Source organism: Schistocerca gregaria, chromosome 8 (genome assembly GCF_023897955.1).
Source record: "Schistocerca gregaria isolate iqSchGreg1 chromosome 8, iqSchGreg1.2, whole genome shotgun sequence".
In the NCBI taxonomy this organism is placed as follows: domain Eukaryota; kingdom Metazoa; phylum Arthropoda; class Insecta; order Orthoptera; family Acrididae; genus Schistocerca; species Schistocerca gregaria.
In genome coordinates, this window is record NC_064927.1 from 359,087,868 (window position 1) to 359,112,351 (window position 24,484).

The 24,484-nt window shown below is 42.2% G+C and overlaps 1 long non-coding RNA gene across 3 annotated transcripts in view; it reads right to left on the minus strand.

The window, feature by feature from the left end:
• The window catches only part of LOC126284697 (uncharacterized), a 175,490-nt gene that overhangs the window by 144,454 nt on the left and 6,552 nt on the right, over positions 1–24,484 (minus strand). For 2 of the 3 annotated variants that reach the window (XR_007551528.1, XR_007551527.1), the window contains exon 2: positions 4,801–4,879. The exons of the other annotated variant lie outside the window; for it this stretch is intronic. This is a non-coding gene — a long non-coding RNA (uncharacterized LOC126284697). The remainder of the gene's footprint in view (positions 1–4,800; positions 4,880–24,484) is intronic. 3 annotated transcript variants of the gene reach the window in all.

The following is a 24,484-nucleotide window of genomic DNA, read 5'->3' on the forward strand; positions in this document are numbered from 1 at the left end:
AAAACTAGCAGCTGTCCAGCGTATTGCCGTAATAATCCCATGCTGACCGAACATACCGATATCAAGACTAGCAGCTCGCCTCGGAAATTCTTCAATAATGTCTTCCTTAAAACGGACTTGGTGGGAATCCCAAAGACTCGAGCAATATTCAACAATATGCTATGCAACTGTTCCGTACGTGATTTCCTCTGCTGAAGAGCTACGTTTTTCTAGAATGCTCCCAATATATCGAAGTCGACCAGTCACCTTCTCTAGAACGGACATTACGTGCTCGTTCCATTTTATATTGCTTTGCAACGTTACTCCTAAATACACTCCTGGAAATTGAAATAAGAACACCGTGAATTCATTGTCCCAGGAAGGGGAAACTTTATTGACACATTCCTGGGGTCAGATACATCACATGATCACACTGACAGAACCACAGGCACATAGACACAGGCAACAGAGCATGCACAATGTCGGCACTAGTACAGTGTATATCCACCTTTCGCAGCAATGCAGGCTGCTATTCTCCCATGGAGACGATCGTAGAGATGCTGGATGTAGTCCTGTGGAACGGCTTGCCATGCCATTTCCACCTGGCGCCTCAGTTGGACCAGCGTTCGTGCTGGACGTGCAGACCGCGTGGGACGACGCTTCATCCAGTCCCAAACATGCTCAATGGGGGACAGATCCGGAGATCTTGCTAGCCAGGGTAGTTGACTTACACCTTCTAGAGCACGTTGGGTGGCACGGGATACATGCGGACGTGCATTGTTCTGTTGGAACAGCAAGTTCCCTTGCCGGTCTAGGAATGGTAGAACGATGGGTTCGATGACGGTTTGGATGTATCGTGCACTATTCAGTGTCCCCTCGACGATCACCAGAGGTGTACGGCCAGTGTAGGAGATCGCTCCCCACACCATGATGCCGGGTGTTGGCCCTGTGTGCAGTCCTGATTGTGGCGCTCACCTGCACGGCGCCAAACACGCATACGACCATCATTGGCACCAAGGCAGAAGCGACTCTCATCGCTGAAGACGACACGTCTCCATTCGTCCCTCCATTCACGCCTGTCACGACACCACTGGAGGCGGGCTGCACGATGTTGGGGCGTGAGCGGAAGACGGCCTAACGGTGTGCGGGACCGTAGCCCAGCTTCATGGAGACGGTTGCGAATGGTCCTCGCCGATACCCCAGGAGCAACAGTGTCCCTAATTTGCTGGTAAGTGGCGGTGCGGTCCCCTACGGCACTGCGTAGGATCCTACGGTCTTGGCGTGCATCCGTGCGTCGCTGCGGTCCGGTCCCAGGTCGACGGGCACGTGCACCTTCCGCCGACCACTGGCGACAACATCGATGTACTGTGGAGACCTCACGCCCCACGTGTTGAGAAATTCGGCGGTACGTCCACCCGGCCTCCCGCATGCCCACTATACGCCCTCGCTCAAAGTCCGTCAACTGCACATACGGTTCACGTCCACGCTGTCGCGGCATGCTACCAGTGTTAAAGACTGCGATGGAGCTCCGTATGCCACGGCAAACTGGCTGACACTGACGGCGGCGGTGCACAAATGCTGCGCAGCTAGCGCCATTCGACGGCCAACACCGCGGTTCCTGGTGTGTCCGCTGTGCCGTGCGTGTGATCATTGCTTGTACAGCCCTCTCGCAATGTCCGGAGCAGGTATGGTGGGTCTGACACATCGGTGTCAATGTGTTCTTTTTTCCATTTCCAGGAGTGTATGTAATCGACATTACTATGTCAACAGCACACCACTAATACAGTATCAGAACATTGTTGGCTTTTTTTTCATCGTCATTTATATTTGATTCCTTTTTTCTATACTTCGAGCAAGTTGCCATTCATCAAACCAAATAGAAATTTTATCCAACTCATATTGTTTCCTCCTTCTGTCATTTAGTGACGATAGTTTCCCATACGCCGCAGCTTCATCACCAAACAGCCGCAAATCTCTGCTCACCGTATCCGTAACGTCGTTTACGTATGTAGAGAGCACGATCCAGACGATAAATTTGTCCTTGATGAACGTCCGCTGCCCAGGACAACGAGCTTAAAATGTTTCAAGCCTTTCGTAACTATGAAACTATTCGGTATGCTCGGACTTGCGTTAACAGTATGGCTCCATATCAAATGCTTTCCGGAAAACCAGGAATATGGAATCTGACTGTACGCATTAAATTATGATTCATGCGAGAAGAAAGCAAGCTCAGTCTCACACGAGCGATGCTATTTGTACTCGTGCTGATCTGAGCACTAAGGTACTTAACATCTGAGGTCATCAGTCCTCTAGACTTAGAACTACTTAAACCCAACTAACGTAAGGACACCACAAACATCCATGACCGATGCAGAATTCGAACCTGCGGCCGTAGCAGCAGGGCGGTTCCGGACTGAAGCACCTAGAACCACACGGCCAAAGCGGCCGGTAAATAACTCATTATATCATTTTGTAACCATGACTTATTAAATTGACAATTTGGTAATATTCACCACTGTCAGCATTTCCTGTATTTAATCAGTGTTAAGAAATTTTTCGGTCACTTCGAGCTCTCTTAGTGTTAAAGTTTTCGCATCCGTCTGTGTACCAACAGCGGTTTATTTTCTAAATGGAGTAGCTAATAACCGATGAGGGGACGTTACTACCGTACAGTGAACTGTGGTTGTGGAAGTGCGTTTAGTGAGTTAGGTAAGCGTGTAGCCCGACATGCTAAACACTGAACTTCGTATGTAGTGATCAGTACCTCGTCAAATGCTGCTATAACTTTTCGCTGCCCTTCCAAGCGCGCTTAACTGCCATCCAGTCTAATGAATGGGTATAAACGATATCGATGTTAGGAGCAAGTGTCACAAACCGTGAATGTTGATACTAATCATCAATCGCCTTGTGGAATTAATTACTTCAGTGTTATGACCATGCTGACGCATGTACCGTGATTATTATGCGCAGAAGTCACGCTATAAAATATTTTTATGTTCTGAAACAAGTGGCCGCGATGAAATTGGTATCGAAGATGTTGATCATCAAGCTGTTAGAGGAACCTTACTTTATTTTTTATTTTTATTTTTCGCGGCTGCCTTAGCTGTCGCTACATTTGGGTGGTCTGTTAAACAATTATTGCAAGAGAAATATTTTTAACGTTGCGATGAGAAAATAGGAGAGAAATCGAGTCGAACGAAGCTATCTTCCAGTGATTTAAAATCTGACAACGGAGCTGTCGTCAACTTCGCTCGTTGAACAATAAAAAAGCAGAAGTCAATGCACATTGAGATTTTTATACAAATATCATCGAGATACATATTTTGGGACTGTGCTAAAATAACTGCATTTCCAATAGAGACATCGAGAACCATAAAAAAACGTTGCTTTATTGTCGGTGTAGCATTATTTCAGAAGTACTCATCGATGTGATGTGTCTGATTAGGAAAAATGATTTCAAGTACAATACGAATCTGATCACAGCTATCAAGTGCGAATGTATCTATTCTGATACACTTACTAACTTTAGGTATTAATTGGTGGTCATCAAAGTATATAGAAGATCATATAATTGTAAAACATGTTCAGCAAGTGTATTGAAACGTCCCCTTAGAATAATTATACACGACTGTGCTTAAACTGACAGACAATATTTTTAGTGCAACGCAATCTGACTTTCAATAATCCCTGCAAAAGAATGGCCCTGACTAACATTAACCTATACCTTTCACAGATCACTTACCTCACCAAAACTCTTCGTTACTCGAACTACTGCAATACAACGAGCGCCACTACTGCCAGCTAACTAAAAGATTCAAACTACGGAAGTCACTAACTACTGATAGGGATAGATAACAAATGAAAGATTTTAATAGAGAACAAACAATGTATTTACCTTAATAGTCATAATATATATAGCAGTTCATGACATCCAGTCTTACAAATTTCAAAACTCCGCCATCTCTCTCCCCACATCCACCACTGCTGGCGGCTCACCTCCAACTGCGCAACGCTACGCGCTGTTAACATCCAGCTGCCCAACGCTACAATGGCGAGTATTACAACAATGCCAACCAGCCACTGACTGCACACAGCACAGCCAGTGATTTTTCATACAGAGCGCTATGTGGCGTTACCAATAGAAAAAACCTTAACAGCCTACTTACATAGCCCCCATGCTCCCCAGAAAAAATTTTACAAATTCTTTTGGGCCGTGGTCAATAATGATTTGATAATTTTTTTCATAATTATGATTACAATAACAAAGAAATCAAATGCACACACTTATTGATACAATGTTGGTCAAAAGCTAAAATTTTCTCACAGTCCATATAGGCAGTCCTGATCATTCATCACAGTAAAATAGCAGTGTTTTTCTCAAAGACTGAGCAATAAAAGAAAATGCACACGGAAGGAGTGGATTTCCATGCAGTCTTGAAGAAGTAGTGTTGTCCTTCCAAAGGAAAGAGAGTGCTGACTCTTGACATGCAGACAGGTAATGGGCCACAACAGAGCAAACCCACAGCAGAGTCAGTCCAAGTTTTGAAGAATATTGGTAGGTTGGTCATCACAGAGCAGACCCACTGTAGTTCTTGTAGAGATGGCTAGCAACCATTTTCTTATAGCTTCTCAATGCTTCTCTTCCAATTCATCATAGTTAGTTTCTTATATAGTCTACCCCCTCTTAAGCTAACTTAAAATCTACTGAGCTCAGATGCTAAACTAACTGACCTTCCTCTTAAGGATGTGATAAACTATTCCCTGTTAATGGCTTCGTGTTGGATATGTTCCCGATCATCAAGTGTTCAATTTCTCACTTACCTTTGTATCAGAACTGCAAGGAGAACGTTGAGTTGGTCGTTTTTATGTGAGAGGCGTTCTCAGATACTCATGGTGTTCCCTGTTGACAATACAGATGAATGTCCTCCAGCACGTTCTTCTCGATATTTAATGCTGGCAATTACAGTAAATCGTCTTCAGACCAGGAAAATAAATCTAATTGTTTAAAAAAAAATTGATAGTGGATAATCCCTTACACCGTACGGTGTAGTATATAACAATACATGGTCAATATATGATAATTTTTAGAGTAGCTGTTCAATTCATTGACCTCCTGTCTCGACATGACATATCCATCGGTATACTGTGAAATAGTCCAAAGGAGACCAAGGGTACCAAATTGAAAACCCTCAGAAAAATCTGTGATGAACTTTAGGAACTTGAATTTGAGCTTCTTTTACATTTCTTCTCTGCCAAAGTGTCTCTCACTGATTGAATTATTCTTCTTAATTATTTTCAGGATTCACTTACTTCCTATTCTTCGAAAACGCTTTTCTTAATTCATAAATCAAGATCCAATAAAAGATGAACTAAAACAATGTTGCTTTTTCACATTTCAGTAAATTTACTCATAACCAAAAACACAAAAATTGTGAAATTGTCAAGAGAAACACGAAAGAGCCTCTATTGAGTCAAATATTAATGTCATCAAGTAATCTCCAATACACAGTTTGTTTAGCAGTATAAATTTTTGAACAAATATAGTCGTTGTTACGACAATGAACCCAGAAATATAGAGGTGAAAACTAGCAATAGAAAAGTGACAATTCCAACGTTTCTTCCTGTGATTTAAAATCTGACTTTTCTTCCAGACGATAGGTTTTTCTGTGAGATACAGTAATTTATTTGCAATCGATAATGTATGACTGCTCTTTACGCTAGTTATTTACGCCGCCTTTCTATGTAGCATTATGTGCTGGTTATAACACTGACGTTCCAAATACATAGAAAATTTTCTAATGGTTTATGGCTTAAGATTCCACACAGAGGAAGTTTGAAGTTCACAGCTGCCTTCAGACCACCTCAGATATTTAATTACAAAAAAATGGTTCAAATGGCTCTGACCACTATGGGACTTAACATCTTAGGTCATCAGTCCTCTAGAAACTTAGAACTACTTAAACCTAACCAACCTAAGGACATCACACAACACCCAGCCATTACGAGGCAGAGAAATTCCTTGACCCCGCCGGGAATCGAACCCGGGAACTCGGGCGTGGGAAGCGAGAACGCTACCGCACGACCACGAGATGCGGGCATTTAATCACTCTTCCGCCCGTGGATAAGCGAGAGTTTTGTTTCGACTGCTATGGCTGTAACTAGCGTTAGAGCTTGGGATATGTAGCATTACAGTAAAGTAATTGCTTCTTTGTCCTTAAGCGAACCTTATTCACTGTAGTGCAGTAGTTATATACTTACATCAGCGTAAAAGTCTGCTTCAGTGACCTTGGAAGCTAAGATGGCAGTGCGAGGTCTGACTCTTGCCGTAGACAAGTGAGTTTTAAGAGTTCTGTTACCGCGTGTTTACAGACAGTCCCAAAGTCTTTGAGACAGACGTCTCGGCTTGATAGATCGCATCATAAGAAAAAAAAAAACTTTATTAGAACCAAAATGTTCGGTGATACGTCTCGGCGATGCAAGGCGTCGTTCGGGTGTGGTTATGCACCTGAGGAGCAACAGGACATAGGCACTCTGCAGCATTCATACGCAATGTGTGTTGCCTATTATCCAGTCATCTGGCCGTGGCCAATCAAAGTTTCGGTTTGGTCGTAAAATTCCTTTTAAAGATACTCATTCTTAAGATTTTCTTGTTGAAAATCACCCCATCAGTTTACAATGGTAGGTACTACTCTGAAGCGCCAAAGAAACTGATATAGACATGCGTATTCAAATACAGATGTACGTAAACAGAAATAATACGACTCTGCGGTCGGCAACGCCTATATAAGACAACAAGTGTCTGGCGCTGTTGTTAGATCGGTTACTGCAGGTACCATCGCAGGTTGTCAAGATTTAAGTGAGTTTGAACGTGGTGTTACAGTCGCCGCACAAGGGACGGGACACAGCATCTCCGAGATAGAAATGAAGTGGCTATTTTCCGGTACGACCATTTCACGAGTGTAGCGTGAATATGAGGAAACCGGTAAAACATCAAATATGTGACATCGCTGTCGCCGGATAAAAGATTTTGCAAGAACGGGACCAATGACGACTGAAGAAAATCGTTCAACGTTACAGAAGTGCAACTCTTCTGCAAATTGCTGCTGGGCCATCAACAAGTGTCAGCGTACGAACCATTCAACGAAACATCATATATATGGGCTTTCGGAGCCGAGAGCCCAGTCGTGCAACCTTGATGACTATACGACACAAAACTTTACGTCTCGGATGGGTGCGTCAATACTGACATTGTGCTGTTGGTGACTGGAAACATGTTGCCTGGTCGGACGAGTCTCGTTTCAAACTGTATCGAGCGGATGGACGGGTACGGGTATGGAGACAACCTCATAAATCCATGGATCCTGTAAGTCAGTAGGGAGCTGATGAAGATGGTGGAGGCTCTGCAATGGTGTGAGGCGTGTGCAGTTGAAGTGATATGGGACCCCTGATACGCCTAGATACGACTCAGACAGGTGAAACGTACGTAAACATCCTGCCTGATCACCGACATTCATTCATGTCCATTGTGCATTCCGACGGACTTGGGCAATACCAGCAGGACAATGCGACACTCCACATGTCCAGAGTTGCTACAGGAACAGTCTTCTGACTTTAAACACTTCCGCTGGTCACCATACTCCCCAGGCATGAACATGATGGAGCATATCTGGGATGTCTTGGAACATGCTATCCAGAATAGGTCTCCATCCCCTCGTACTCTTACGGATTTATGGACAGCGCTGCAGGGTTCATGGTGTCATTTCCCTCCAGCACTACCTCAGACATTAGTCGAGTCCATGCCACGTCGTGTCGCGGCACCTCTGCATATTCGCGGAGGCCGTACACGATATTAGGCCGGTGTAACAGGTTCTTTGGTTCTTCAGTGTATGTTGTGCACTTGGTTAGCAGATGCTGCTAGTTCGGTGTAAACTCGTTTTCCTAGGACTGGTGAATACTAGAGGACTGCTAGCATTCCTGGGGAACTTCAGCGAACATTTATTCTGTAACAAAAATTATTTTTCACGACGGGATCTATCACCACTAGACGTCATTCGCCAAGAGCATGAAACACTCTGTATATTAGAACAGACTCTACAATCTGTACTTGACTGATTTACACAGGGAGAAAGAACAAGTGTTGTCTTAGCCTACACTCGTCCCCACCAAAACTAAATTTATTAATTGGTTTCTCTCTCTCTCTGTAATTATACTAAAGTCAGCCAGCGTCTTTAAAGAGTAGTAGGAGACAAAGTTTATATTTCTACGAATGTTATGTGAGGTAAATAATACAGCAGAAATATAAGGTTGGACATAGCACACACAATACATTTCCTGCACGCACAACGCGGGAGAAATAAAACATGCACCTTAAGATAGGCAACCCAACTTGCATCTTCTAATCTGGAGCGGATGACTTAAGTCACGTCACCTGTTTCAAGGTGCACGAAATATATTCCAGGCCACTTTTATTTTGCCTGTCCTGCAGAAGAGTTGCTTCCTTAACCACGAAGACATACATTTTGAGTATTACTGGGAGGAATGAGAAAATAAACAAATGAACCAGATAACAGAATTGAGTGAATGATGTAATTAAGACAACAATTAACATTTAATAGAGAAGGGCGGAAAACATAGCTAGACGAATAGATGGTAGTTGGACCTAGTAGCCTATAGTCTTCGCTAGACTCAGTAAGATAAAATAACACTGTAGTGATGACCGAGTAGAAGGTGGGTGGACAACATTAGCAAAAAAGTGGAGCAGCAACATGGATGTGCAGAGCTGATGCACGTAATGGGTGGAAAAGTTTGCTATCTTCATGCTTACCACATCCTGTATTTATTCATGACAGCTGATTTCCGTTTTCAATTTGTATTTTGTGTTCGACATCATCATCATCAGAATACAAATTAAAAATAACGGAAGTCAGCTGTTATTAATAAATACAGTATGTGGTAAGCATGAAGATAGCAGATGTTTCTACACTGGTTTGTTAGCTGTACAGCGAAGTGATGAAAACAAAAATTAAATAACCAAAATTATGAAAACAAGTTTTAAAAGTGTCTGTAAGTGTAATATTGATAGGATGTAGTTGCAAGATTCAAGGATGAGATGCCCTTATGTTATCAGTGTCCGAGGCATGGATAATTCTGTTCACAATAAAAACAGGTGCTAGAATTGCTACGAATCCAACAAATATTAACAATTAAAAAAAACTGCTACTAATAAGAATAACCGGTCAGTAATTCAGATATAACTTTTGCTCGAAGTAATTTTCACAACATGCTCTCCTTCTTCATCTCTCTTATAAATTTGTAGCAGCCGGTCGCTGTGGCCGAGCAGTTCTAGGCTGTTCAGTTCGGAACCGAGCAGCTGCTACGGTCGCAGGTTCGAATCCTGCCTCGAGCATGGATGTGTGTGATGTCCTTAGGTTAGTTAGGTTTAAGTAGTTATAAACCTAGGGGACTGATGACCTCAGATGTTCAGTCCCATAGTGCTTAGAGCCATATAAATTCGTAGTTCTATATTGTCTATGACTTTTCGTATTCCGCTAATGTCCACACCTCTCCTTAGAGCTATAAAAAGCAGTATGATTTCTATGTATCTTATAGAGAGTGTTTAAAGAAAAAGAACCGAGCCGATTTCAAAAGACTATAATTTGCACAAGAACGAAGATAAAAACGTAAAGTGAATTTTAGCGCGCTGACACCAAAAATTTACATTGGCACTGGTTATAAGAAGTCGATTCACGAGGTTGCCATTAGGGGTCTCCGAGGTGTATCTCGCGAGTTCGTGAGGTTTTGTTTCGATAGCAGAAAGTCGATGAAAATATACTCTTGTCATTCAGTGAATCATTTTCAGCGGAGGTTTTGTGTGAGTAGCAACGAAGGGAAAGTAGAAATGCTAGTCATCTGTGGAGAACGTGGATTAGTAGAACAACAATAACCAGTCTTCATTTTCCAAGTGTTTCTATATAGTTACTGTCAACTCTATCAAGCGGACGAGTTACGTTACTCCGGATACTGTGCTAGTAACTCCTCCCCCCTACCTCTACCATCATCATTAGCGCCTAACTAGACTTCAAATTAAAAAAGAATTATCTTTGAACACTTTTATTTTTTTGTAATGACGAAATATAAATCATTTTTAGTTTCTACAGATGTTGTATTAAACCAAGAACTAATTAGTCAATCAGACAATTGGTACTGCCTCTTGCTAACAGCCTTTATCATTTTATAGAGTGATGAAGCAATTCTCAATGCAGCAGGAGTGCTACTTGAAACCCATTCTTAGAAAACGAAGCTAACTGTCCATAGCGAGAACAGACAGCCCATTAACGCCAAATTTTTCCGTAGTGTCCTAACAAATCGACCGTAGTGTGTTCCTCCATTGATTTCTGCGGTTATTTCACGCAGTGTTGCTTGTCTGTTATCTTTGACATCTCCATGCAAATGCCACTGCTCTCGGTCGTTAAGTGAAGACCGTCGGCCATTGCGTTGTCCTTGGTAAGAGGTAATGCTTAAAATTTGATATTTTAGACACATTCTTGACATATGATTCACGGAATATTGAATTCCCTACTGATTTCTGAAATGGAGTATCCCATGCTCTAGCTCCAGCTACCATTCCGCGTTCACAGCCTTTTGAAATCGTGTCGTGCGGCAATAGTCACGTCGAAAACATATCCAAATGAATTACATGAGTACAAATGACAGCTCCACCAATGAACCCTTAGTGCCACCTGTATATGTGCATATCTCTATCCCATGACGTTTGTCACCTCAGTCTATGTGAGGTGTATGTTTCCAACTCACTGTCACAGATGCATCGTACATAATGTGTTCGTAGTGGGTGGATCACGTGAAAAAGGTGTTGTTTATACATTCGTTTCACAAGCTGTACCCTCTGCCACACTGTGTCAAGCGTTAACGCTAGTAGTTAAAAAAATGATTTACTATTAGCTAATATAGTCACTGTCGTAGTCTCGCGAAATAGTGACAACAGTAATGATCTTGTAAAACTAATTTAGTTTCGTGGCTGAGACAGTACCAAATCCTTTCGTTTTTACCCCTGAAAAAATTTTATTTTACCGTTCAGGGGGTAGTTATCCACAGGCTGACAAACATGCCTTAGGAATGGTCTGATGGAATTCCCAGGCGACATACAGAGCCTCAACTTTACCTTCGATAAGGATAGAACCTGAAGTAATGAGGCATAATTTATGCTAATGCTGGGACTTAGGTCTTCTGTTTGTGAAGCAGATGTACCATTCACTACTCACCGTAGCACTGTGGCTAATACATCTGCATGTATTACCCTACTCCAATACCTTCTGTAACACAAACATGAATCCACGTCTCAGCACATCTTGATTTTCCACTTCGTAAATGGTCAATACTGCCGAGGCTATCTGACAAGGAATAGCACCTCAAGGAATCGAGATGGGCTGAGGAGTGAATTGGAGCTTTTGTTACGAAGGGCACTGAATTACAGTATACTTGCAGCTTTGTTAGGCGCAATGCCACAGTGATGAAGTGCATATTAAACGGGAAACACCAGTTCAAATCCTGGCCTTGGCATAAATTTTAATTCATTACTTCAGCTCCTATTCTTACCGAACATAGCCTCAGTAGCTAAACGACATTTGATTGATATTTCTTTTAATTTTGTGTCTGGACGAAAGCTTTGTTTGCACTATTAATATAAACGGCACACTCCATACAGAGAGCTGTTAGACACCAAATAATGTGACACTGGAATAACTTCTCTCGTGTTCGCATGTAGCTCTTGCGGCAGCAGTCAGCTGTTTGGAATCACGAATCGGGACTGACACGAGAATTAAGTCGTATTTGGCGGCGCCTATTGTGTCCAGGTGATACTCTACGGTACCACCCCACGGGTGGAGCCCTTTTTGACGTTCTAGCAGGGCCGAGCCGTAATTAGGCCACCTGCACGAGTCCGGGAATGTGGTCGACTCCCCCGATCGGGAGGCGATAAATATTTATGAAGCGCTGCCCCTTTCATGCGCTCAGCCCGAATGGATGGAAACAACAACGGCGCTGCCCTCAGCGGAGGTTTAACAGAGTCCCCGAGCCGTCAGTAGCTACACAGCTCCCGGTAGCTACCGCACGGGAAACCTCTGATTGTTATCTGCGTTAACTCACTGCCTACTGCATGCCAAGTGGCTGGATTCTTCTCGGGGAGATTTGCCTTCCTACTTGTCGTTCGATAGACGACAGACATACTCACTTTCGCCTGAATGTATCTCACTTTCTCGGTTTAGAGGTAAAACTGTTTGAGAACAGAAGAACGCATATTTTGCCGTACTTCGCGAAACGTAATTAAAACACCACATTAAACAAAAATTTGAAGCCTACTACATTAACTTCTGGAATCAAGAAACGTTTCGATCTACTGATCATTGTGAAATATACTAACAGTAAGCTTATAAAATTAGTGGCACCTTAAAAGCATAATATATGTATACATCCGTAACTTTCAGCATTCCATGCGTAGACTACAGTGAATCTCAGTTTCTGTACCTCGAAAGTACTTGTTCCATTGCCTTTCTTTCACGTATGTCTCCACTTTTTCTGTAGATACAACACAGGTATATCTACGTCATCGTATTCATTTCCGTGCATAACTAGTAAGTACGAAAGGCATCGACACATTTATCTCTTCTTACACAAATAAAATTATATCTGCAGTTTTTTAAAAATTCCTGCCTAAAAAATATATTGCCTGTTAGACAGAAGCACACAGTATATGACAGATTAGGGTATCATAATATAACAGTCACTTTCTCAATATGATTAACCAGTCCGTTGGCGAGCTGATGCGCTTCAGACGCGTAGACCTACCCAAACAAAATTCTAATCTATAGTGACCTACCACTTTCGCTCAATGTCAGTAAGAAGAAGAGACTTAAATAACACACTTTTTACCTTAGATAATTTATACTAACTAAATATACTAATTATGTGTTTATAAAGTTAGTGCCACTTTGGAAACATAAAATATTTCCTTGGCTCTCAGTATTCCATACATAGATAACAGTAAATTCCGAATTCCGTACCACGTAAGTACTTGATGTTCTGTTGCACTTTTTCACATAAGTAGCCATTTATTCTGTTCGTGCTAAGCAAGCATATCTACGTCATCATCTTCATTACCGTGCATAACTAGTTTCCGTTTTTTCAACGCCTACTTCAAAAATATATTGCCATACGGTAAAAGAACACACACAGCAGGTAAAATGCGAGGAAACCACAATATAACAGACACTTTGTCAATATGGTTAACTAGGTCGATGTCGAATTCACGCTTCATTCAAACAAATATTAGTCGAATTAGAGAATGACGGTAACAGGAAGAGCGTTGTGTATCTCATTTTTCACCTGATTTAATTTATAACAACTCTCACCTAAATTTGTAGTCTATTAAACAACATAGTAGCTCGCGATACTATACTGATCCTCACTTTGAAATTAAGAATGTATCTAACTATCTGTTTAGTTCTTTTCGGTGATGTCTGATGTGTGTCATAACAATAATGCTGTATTTTATTTACACGTTACGTGGTTTCTAACGGCCGGCTCCTCTAGTTTAATGCACAACGCGTTAGTATGCGAGACTCAGACGTGCACTAGGCTGGGTCGAATCCACGAGGTAGATTTACGGTTAGTGGTCTGGTAAACAGACCAGCCTGACTGTGGTTTTTAGGTGGTTTTCCTTGCTCTTTTGCCAAATTCTGAACTGGCCCCCAGTCTCCGAATCAGATGATAAGATACAGGCAAAGCTAAAATACAGTACACTGTACCGAGTTTACACAATCCACATACAGATGGCGCACGTGTCTCCCCCCCCCCTCCCCCCTTACCATAAATGCGTCTCTGGATGGCATGCGGCCGTAAAGGTAAATCATCATAAATTAGGCAAATTGCGATAAACAGCGGACACCGCTCGGCGGGATAAACACTGGGAAAGCGGAAGAAACACTTATTTTTATTCGTTAAGTAATGAAAACTCATTGCTAATAGTAAACGCGTGCGTTTGGTGTTTAAACAATGGAGCGTCATTTTCAGTCGAGAACAGCATATTTGATAATGAACTGTTGGCGAACAGAGCGGACTGAAGCTGCTAAAGGCTGGCATTTCTGTTTACGTTTCAAACTATCGCTAGAAGAGCTGATACGCAAACACAAAGCTGGAGCGCCTGACACGAGAGTCCATGAATATCCGCTGAAAGTTATGTATCAGACCAACAGTTTGCTTCAGAAGAGATGTTTTCTTTTTAAATACGTAGAGCGTATAGAAAAACGTTAAATAAGGTTCTATTTCATATACCTTTCTATTTCTTTAGGTCGTTCTACTTTAATAGTACATCAGTGAATATCAACAAGGCCGACTGTTTCTATAAAATCTTTCACCTCAACGCTGGCATCAAATTTAAAAATAATTAATGTTTAATGACGGATTACATTGTCGAAGTATCTATGGGTTATTCGTAGTACACGTAGTAAGTTTTTTTAAAAGTTGGAAACTCGAAACCACAATGGAACTTTCTTTTCCAGCACTGTCCCTTTTCATGTTGCGCCTATGTTTCTTGGTAAATCTAGCTTGTGGAATAGTACTGTAGCCCAGAAGCTAGATAGCTTTCAGAAAAGTGATTGTGCACTGGCTTCTTAGTGAACAGTTTTGTTACTGCGGCCACTATAAAGAATAATGATTACTGCATGTGGAGAGACATTCCTTCTGATAAAGTGCTTTATATCGCAGGCTACATATCAGCCATGAAACTGCCCGTTTTGGCGATCCATTTTACTTCACCATTCTTACGTGCTCAGCTGTTGACTGGAAAATTGTCTGTGACACAGTCATTTAGTGGCATCTAAGCCTCACTCTTTGACTGAATTGTCCGTCTAAATTGTGCAGTTCACGAGGGACATTAGTGAAATGGTTATTACACGCTTCTCTCCGTTTAGAGAGGAGTTAGGTTCACAGAGTAATCTGGGAATCGACGTTTATGCTGCTTTCCCTATCCTGTTTGTGATTAGTTTATTCTCGGATTCTTGCTTGCCTGGTCTACTAATTGCTCTCCAATCCTACCGGTATCGACAAGACACTTATCTCCAATGTGTAAAGATAAATGGAGCACACGTGAAACTATTTAAGACTTCTGCAAGAGAACCAAGTTTTCTGCATTAAAGTGCGATGCTTATCGATAAGAAAAGAAGAATCTTAAATTACACAGGGTGTGTAATAAATACATATACAGCTTCCAGGTCGAAGTCCTCATAGCAAACAAAAACAAAAGGCCACACAAATATCACAAATCATTAGTTTTTGAGTTATTAATGAGTAAAAGAATTCCCATTTTCTATAGTCAGAAGCTCGTAACACATGTCCAAAATGTGCTATCCCGCTTGCTTCGAACTCTTGTGACGACCATGGACTGTAGTACAGTTTGACATACCTCCAGTTTCACAGGAGGTAAATAAATGTTTGCCGTATTTGCTAATTGTATCAGGTGACGCAACAGATAATGAAAACGACTAAGACCGGTGGGACGTGCATGGCATGGAACAAATCTTACCATACGCAACCATCTGTCAAAGACTCCACTGCTACTTGAAAAATGTGACTGCAGGTTGCCGGGTTCCTGTCATGGATAAACCACTTGTTTACACTTACTTAAAAAGCAGATCCTGTGACGAGTCTAGAAAAATGTGCTGAATGTAGTTCTTGTAGACAGCACGTGTGAGACGCCCTGCAAGAGCATGCGTAACCTGTTGTGTGCTGTTACTTGTATCTTCTTGGGTGGACTTCAGAATGGATTCTCCCTGATCAGACCGATGCATAGATAACGTCACCCCATCGTCTAACAAATTCCCAATTTTACGTGAAAAAGAAAAAAATCGAAGTTATGCTTATAACGATTTCGTTCTCATTCTCACGTAAAGAATCCACTATAAACGTTTGTAAAAGAATTTCTCACGTAACCTGATTTACATTAATCTCACAATTTTTGTGTATGAACATCTCACAAAGTGAACTGAGTAATTTTTCCAAAATCTTTCCTAGGTTTATTCAATGTTTCTAATGTCAAACTTTTACGCCTCACTAAAACTTCAAAAAATATATGTACACAGTGTTTCGCAGGCACTGATTTGCACAGAAATCCGAAATGTTCACACAACCTACCATGGAATCTCAGTAAGCACCACTTTTTTTCCTTGTAACCGTCTATCAGTGCTGCAAAACCACAGACCCATCGACAGTTGGTTGTTCGTTGTCATTATTAAGTCGGTAGGAAAGAGGAAATATAGCACAGCACGTTTTACTTAATATCTGTGAAATAATGTGTAAAGGGTCGAAATAATTTGATAGCTACAACCATCTCTTTGTGAACACTCTTTGATCACAAAAAAAACTTAACGTCTACTTGATATCAGTCGATAGGGGACGCCTCAGATTATTATTTAAAAAAGTTACAAATTGCGCGAAATTTCGTTGAAAGGTAGTCTCATGAGTCTCTTTACTGGGTCACCGTAAACAAGTTCTTATGACGTAGGCGAGTGGCCGATAACAGCGGTCGCAAGTCAAAGGTGGAGGAAGCGCCGATAGGATCTAACACTTGCGTGACCAGCGGCAGTTTGCGGTGAAGACAGATAATGAGTCGTGTAGTGTCAAACGGGCCGTCCTACAGAGCGTTGTTAGCATAAGGGCAAATGGCTTACGGTCGCTTATCGCATACACGGATCTCCCGGTGTCAGAAAACTTCTTTCGGACCATTTATAATAGAGAACTGTCATCTCTAACATAGACCAAGACCTTTTGGCACATACGCTAGCGAGAGCGCTGACACACACACACACACACACACACACACACACACACACACACTCAGAGAGAGAGAGAGAGAGAGAGAGAGAGAGAGAGAGAGAAAGGGGCGGGATGCAGGGTTCTCGACTCAGACGTGTTTTATTTTGCTTCACAGTACTTTTGTATTTTAAAAGAAATTATCAGAATCACAGATAACTAAAATAACACCAAAAAGTGAAAAAATCTGATAGTATTGCAGAGCAATGCATCGTTTTACCGTTGATAAGGTGCTTCGAAAACCTTTATTGTCAACGCGGCGTAAAACTACGAGTGATTACTCCGAAATTCGAGCTGTATATTTTTTATCTTGTCGGTGGAATATCATGATATTCATCATGCTATAATGGGTGGCTTTCACATGCTGATGCTTTACAAGAATAACATTTTTCGAAAACAAAGTGTTATCAGATAAAGGAACTTTGCTGTAAATGTCTATTCTAATTATACTTCTATAGCCAATAGTAAGTTTCTCCACTATTAGGTACAAGGAATTTTCCGAATGTTTTCTGCTCTACAGTGGTGGTGGTGGTGGTTAGTGTTTAACGTCCCGTCGACAACGAGGTCATTAGAGACGGTGCTCTACAGTACTTGTCTCAGAGTTCTCTTCAACTTAGGAAGAGCTAAAAAGTTAAAGTGTCACAGTTTTTAGACAAAACGTGTGGGATTTTACGAAGCTGTTCGCTGGGAAACATATGACCCGTGGTTAAAGAACTAGCACTCTAGCATTTGAGTGTTTCAGCAAGTGCATAATCCCATGCATCGGACCAACCACGCTATGCTTCTCTCTACGTACTTGGTACTTGGTAGATGAACCTGGTAATGATTTACCATACACGAGCACTTCAAGGAACCTCCGTAAAGGAAACCACTACAACTGCTAAAATTCTCCCTACGATTAAAAACATAACCAGTCTAGTTACAGCCATTAAGAGCCATTTCCAAGCGTATTCTCTTATAAGAGACAAGTAACTGAAATGTACTATACTTGTAGTATCGTACAGTATGCCAAAGCTCGTAAGCCAAATGAATAGCTTCTGTTACTATCTTCAACTAACCTTCTAATGCGAAAGCATATCGCAATATAAAATCCCTATAACGTGAAGCATGTTAAGTGGAAAGCAAGAGTGTGAGTTAAACGTGGTTAACACACTCTCGTTCTGGTTTATAGGTCATTTTACTGATTCATGCTTCGTTATTAATGGTTCATGCTTCATTGTCAAGGTCAGGGTCTTTGTCATGGTCCATTTCTAAGGGACAATTTTAGGAACAAATGTTGTTTCTTGCTATTTTCTGGAGATTTATTTTTCGAGTATGTTCTTTATTTTTGACTCATTTAATTGCTTTTCAGTTATATGTTGACAATAAGAATATACCCGGCAGTTATATTATACAGTATGATTTTAAGATAATGTTACAAACGTTCAGAGGTGATGGAGAACGGTAAATTTATCAGTTTGAGGTAAGGTCCCTGGTTCTAAAACGACCGAAACGAAAGTTACAAGTGAAAATCGTTCTCGTTCCTCTGAGAGTGGAAAGCGTGTACCAGCATGTTTTACTAAGGTTATAGGACAGGCAATTTTCAAAGGTGGTAGCATGGATCAAACCAAGATAGAAATAACCAGCAAACGAGCGTGTCCGTCAAACGTGGGTGCACACCTTAAGATCTGTTAGCACTTACTCATATTCGCTACCGTGAAACCCGTCTCTTCTACTGAACAAGTGTTCGTAGCTCTTAAGGTATGCATTTTGGAGCCCACCTTTACTGAAGTCTTTGCCTTGTTTCGGTCCATACTGTCTTCTCCATCTATAAGGGAACCAAAGAGGTTGCAATAAAAATATGTCTTTAACACTATCGAAGATGAACAAGTCCTCGTACCTCTTAAAGGTGTGTATTTTAGAGGCCATATTTACAGGACAATATTTTCTTTTTCCTTTTTTAGTCCATACAACCACCTATGAAAATTGTCTACCCTAAAATCTACGTATATTCTATTATCAGGGGTATCAGAACGATTATCTAATATAAATTTCGACTCTGCCGTTTTTGAACCAGAAATTGATACGTGTACTGCTCTCCACCATCTCTGAAAGTTTGTAACATAATCATGGGGTCACCTTGAATTTGTTTGCATCCCACATCACATTTGTTTCCATTATTGAAAAAAAAGTTACATTTAAGTTAAACCTATTAAAACTGATCAATTAAACCAAAAATAGTGCCAGTGGAGCTCTTAACATTGTTACGTTCATGGTGTCACATTTATTCGTGTTCGGGGACAACTGCAGTGTCTGCACCAATTGTCGGTTTTCTGCAGGTCTTCCGTCATTTCGCTACAGACTTCTGGCGTCTTTACATTCCTGCAGGCAACAGAATCATCCGTGAGTAGCCTAACTAAAGAAAACTTGATTTTCTTTCGTTAAGAACAGTTCCCCAATCGCATGTTGCCATACGGTTGGTTGGAATTACCAGACCGACTGTGTGACTGGACGGAAGGGTACTAGCAAATAGAATACAGCATGTCAGGGTGGTTTACTGTTCAAATTTCGAGAGCATACGTTTTTTGGTGTAATGTGTCCGACAGCCTGATCTGCTGAGCCAGGTAGCGTCAAGTAGGAACAGATTGTAACAGATTCTGACTTGTCAACAGTTCAAGACACGCTTGAGCAAGGTTGGATTTTTTCTTTTTTGTTTTTTAATTTATTGGCTCTCAGTACGTGTCCATACAACTATCTCAGCAGTGGAAATACGATAACACAGTTTGTGGGTTGAGAATTCAGAAGATACATCATTTGAGGTCCTTTACATATGCTTAACACTTTTTTTTTTTTTTTTTTGCGGCGCCAGGGGATAACTTTGCGTAAAGAAGGTAAGCTGAAGAGGATAAAAACTTCAGAGGAAGACAGGAAGACAGAGGTTGGAACGCATCAGCAAATAATTGAGGGCGTAGGTTGCAAGTACTACTCTGAGATGAAAAAGTTGGCGCACATCGTAAGGTTGCACCCGGCATATACAGGGTGTTCGGAAATTCTCCTTACAAACTTCTGACCGCTAGAAGGGAGTGAGTACACAGTACTTTGAACAGGAACCGATACCGGAAACATACCGTTTCCTCTGTCGGTAGTTTCAGTTCAGATCTTTAACTCATCCACTTGTGCTTGAGGAACTGAGTTAGGCTGGTCGCATTATAACTTTTCATGTAGCAGTTCGTAAGGAAACATAATTAAACATACATTTATAGCTTAATCACAGCCGGCCGGAGTGGCCGAGCGGTTTTAGGCGCTGCAGTCTGGAACCGCGCGACTGCCACTGTCGCAGGTTCGAATCCTGCCTCGGGCATGAATGTGTGTGTTGTTTAGGTTAGTTAGCATTAAGTAGCTCTAAGTTCTAGCTGACTGATGACCTCAGAAGTTAAGTCCCATAGTGCTTAGAGCCATTTGAACCATTTGAACTTAAGCACATTCCTTTGTATTACCATTTAAATATTACATGAAAACATTACTACAAAAGAAAAAAGAGGCCAGTATAGTGTACGGACAGAACAGTACTGATGCATTAGAATAGCGGATCGATGTGGCGACCACCACCGCTGTTGCAGACTTTGTACCTACAAAGCATGTTCTGGTACACTCTCTCTATCCGATCTTGTGTCTTTTCACTCTCTAGAGCAGCGGCCAGAATTCGTGAGAGCAGATCTTCCTCTTGCTCTACAGAAGTCTTGTAAATTAAACTTTGCATGCGACCCCTCAAGAAGCAGGGCCACGCAATTGGACCACCTCGGCCTACCCACCTCTCACCGTCCCATCTGTTGAGATATCTCCGAAGCGCACTTGAGAAGTGAGGTGGCACCATCATTTTGAACCCATGTTTCCTGACAAGCATTCAGTGGCACAGTTTCCAAGAACAGGTTTAATACACCTCATCCCGTCTACTCTACTGCGTACCAGAACGAGCAACTTTGAGTCTTTTCTCTCATCAGATGTGGCCGCTTAGCACATCTGAAACGAAACCATCGTAGAATGGAAAAGGTACGTCTCTGGACATGGGATCCTATTCAAATTATTGTGCACTCACTCCTCTGTACAGGTAATAGAAGTTTGTAGCCGCAGTTCCCCAACACGCTGTAGGTGGAGATATAGAATGACTCGTTGTGTTCTATTTGCAAGGATGTTATCAATCGGAACTGGGCCGACACTCGGTAAGCTCGTATTTTGGTGACTAAATGACGCTGTGGAAGGGTATCGAATTCTTTTCTGAGGTCGAGTCTTCATTGACGACTGCATGTCTGAGTCAACTGCTAGGGAACAGCAGGTGAGGGACAAGCGGCGCGGCCGCAGTGACAGGAGAGGTGAGTGGTTGTCGCCGCGGCTGTCAGGGCGTGTCGCCGTGGCGGGGCCGCCGCCTCCTGCTGCCGGGCCGCGCTGTCGTGTCCTCCAGCGGTCCAGCCAGCATGGCTGGGGCGGGGGCCGAGCCAGCGGCGGCCATCTTGCCGGGGGCCGGCGCCGCAGCCGCCCACACGTAGACGGCGCCCCTCCAGCCGCCGGAGAGGCATTCCGACGCGCGTCGCCCATCTGGTGGCCGCACTCCACCTCCGTGCTGTCCGCGAAGGAAAGAAAGGGAAAGGCAAGCGGAGAGAAGGGACAGAGCCGGGCGCTGGGCGTTTCCCGCCGCACCGCACGTCTCCGCACCGACGCCTCTCGCCTAAATTGCGGCGGTGCTGGGCGCGAAGCGCACTGCGGCATTATTCCGATCTCGGCACACAATCAACACGAATCTCTCCTAGTAAACATATACACTTTTGTATGACAGGTAGAGCTGTAACACTAAAGTAGGCTATTTTAAGTGAGCAAAGACTACGGTAATTTTCCCAGTAGCTTTGGCCAATGAAGACAGTAACCGCGGTACCCTTAGGTTAGGTGTGTTGCATACCTATCGGGCGTTACGTCATTTATATCGCTTTGTTTATGCATACGATCAGTGTCATACTAGGTCACCTAGAAATCGGAAGTGTTACCTAGAAACTGAGTGTGAATACATAAAGGGATCCATAACACACGGAACAATTTTATTCTACATACCTATCCTGTCTACGTAAAAATAAACAGTATTTATAGCAAAACTGAGATTGTCTTTATTTAATTCAGGTTTTATTCGGTAACTGTTGATTTATAAGTTAAACAGAGGAATGTTGTAGCAAGATTAGCAAAAAAGAAAAGAAGTTTATCATATAGCGCTGGAAATCGAAGTTTACTCAAAAAACCTATTACTAAAAAATACGAAAATAAGAAAACGTTTCCAACATCTCTTCAGTATGTCTTCAGGATTATAAAAACTTGTTTCTGTTATCACTAAACAGCTTTTGTACTTACCACTTATAACAAAAAACTGTTTCCTTTGATAATGACGAAGAACATTCTACTGAGTACAAAACAATACAATAATTGCGTAACTTTTTGTGTTTTTTAATGTAAACTGTACTTGCATCAAAAGGAATTCTTTTGGTTGTATAAATGAACAGACGTTCCGTGTGCAGCTATCTTCTTTTACATATAAAAGGCAATTTATATTTTGAAAGGGTATGAAAAACACAATGGACTAACACTGAACGATGTGCGTTATAATTATGAACAGAGAGAGAGAGAGAGCGAATTCGTCGGCTCCCAGTTCCTCTCTCATACCTCCATTTGCGTTTATTTCCGTACCAATGCTACCAACGCTACCGGTAATTCCACTATATACTACACCCTTAATCAATTTGCTGCTGAATGCTTGAGTGCATATATATTGGAATATAATTAGTCATCAAGAGAGAGAAAAGCTTCTATTCACCATTGAACTCGCATTTACAAAGCGAAACTCAGCTTGAATCTTTCTTGTTTTTGCAAATTAAAGCTTTTACTAGAATTTATCGCTCACCCTCCTAGTGGCGTAGAGAATACTTCCAGCCAGGCCCAAAGTCAGTCACGAATTTGCGCCACAGACACAGATTTCTTGGGCTTAACAGTTTTGACAGCGAGTATTTGCCTCCATGTTGGACTTCATGGAGCGGGGTGTTACATTTGAGCAAGGTATACAGGACGCATACGTTCCCCATTAGAGTTCCTTGTTTTGTAAAAGATTTGTTGCACACCAGATAAGTTGTTCAAAAATGGTTCAAATGGCTCTGAGCACTATGGGACTTAACATACGAGGTGATCGGTCCCCTAGAACTTAGAACTACTTAGACCTAACTAACCTAAGGACATCACATAAATCCATGCCCGAGGCAGGAGTCGAACCTGCGACCGTAGCAGTCGCGCGGTTCCGGACTGAAGTGCCTAGAACCGTTCGGCCACCGCGGCCGGCAGGTAAGTTGTCGATGGTGCAGTGTCTCCGATATTTCCTGCATTTCAGACTATATAAATGTGAATCAATGTATTCACCTCAGTGCTAAATGCTCTCAGGTTATTAGATAATACAGGTAAGACACGACAAGATAACCTGAGAAACTTAGATGAATGTCAACAAGCTGATTCCACCCTCCTCGGTTTCCGGAAAGCTTTCGACACACTGCCACACTGCATGCTGTTAATTATGGTCAGAGCGTACGGAACAATATAACAAATATGTGAGTGGCTCGAAGACGCTTTAAGTAATATAAACCAGTATGTTGTCCCGAACGACGTGTGTTTATCGGAGATAGCGGTATCGTCAGCAGCGGCCCAGGGAAGTGTGGTAGGACCGATCTTGCTCTGTACATACATAAACGACCTAGGAGAGCAGTGAGCAGCAATGTGCCACATTTTAATCATTACGCCATACTGTACGGAAAAGGGTCGTCTTTAACTTATTGTAGAAGGATACAATTTGACTTAGACAGAATTTCGGACCTTTGCCTTTCGTGGGCTCTACTAGGCGAGCTACCCAAGCGTTATTCGCGACCTGTACTCATAGCTTTAATTCCTCCAGTTCCTCATCCCATATCTTAAAAAATTCACAGAGGCTCTCCTGCAGACCTAGCACAAGTGGAAGAAAGAATATTGCGGAGACGTGGCTTAGCCACAGCCTGGGGGATGTTTCCAGAATGAAATTCTCAGTCCGCTGCAGAGTAGGTGACGAGGTACTGGCGGAATGAAAGCTGTGAGGACGGGTCGTGAATCGTGCTTGGGTGGCTCAGATGGTAGAGCACTTGTCCGCGAAAGGCGAAGGTCCCGAGAACGTGTCTAGCCCCGACAAACAGCTTTATTCTGCCAGGGAGTTCCTTAGACAGAATTTATATGTAGTATAATTAATGGCGGTTTGCTCTAAATGTGGAAAAATGCAAGTTAACACAGACTAGTAGGAAACCCAAACCTGTAATGTCTAACTACAGTGTCAATTGCGTGCTGCTAGACACAGCCATGACAATTAAGTATTCAGGCGTAACGTTGCACAGATATATGAAATGAGAAGAACACATAAGGTGACTTCTGTGGAAGACAAATGGTAGATTTCGGTTAATTGGGAGAATTGTTGGGAAGCGTAGCTTATATGTAAATGAGACTGTGTACAGATAATTAGAGCGACCCATTCTTGTGTTTCGTTCGAGTGTTTGGGACCTCCAGCAGGTCAGATTAAGGGACGACGTAGAGGCGGGTCAGAGAT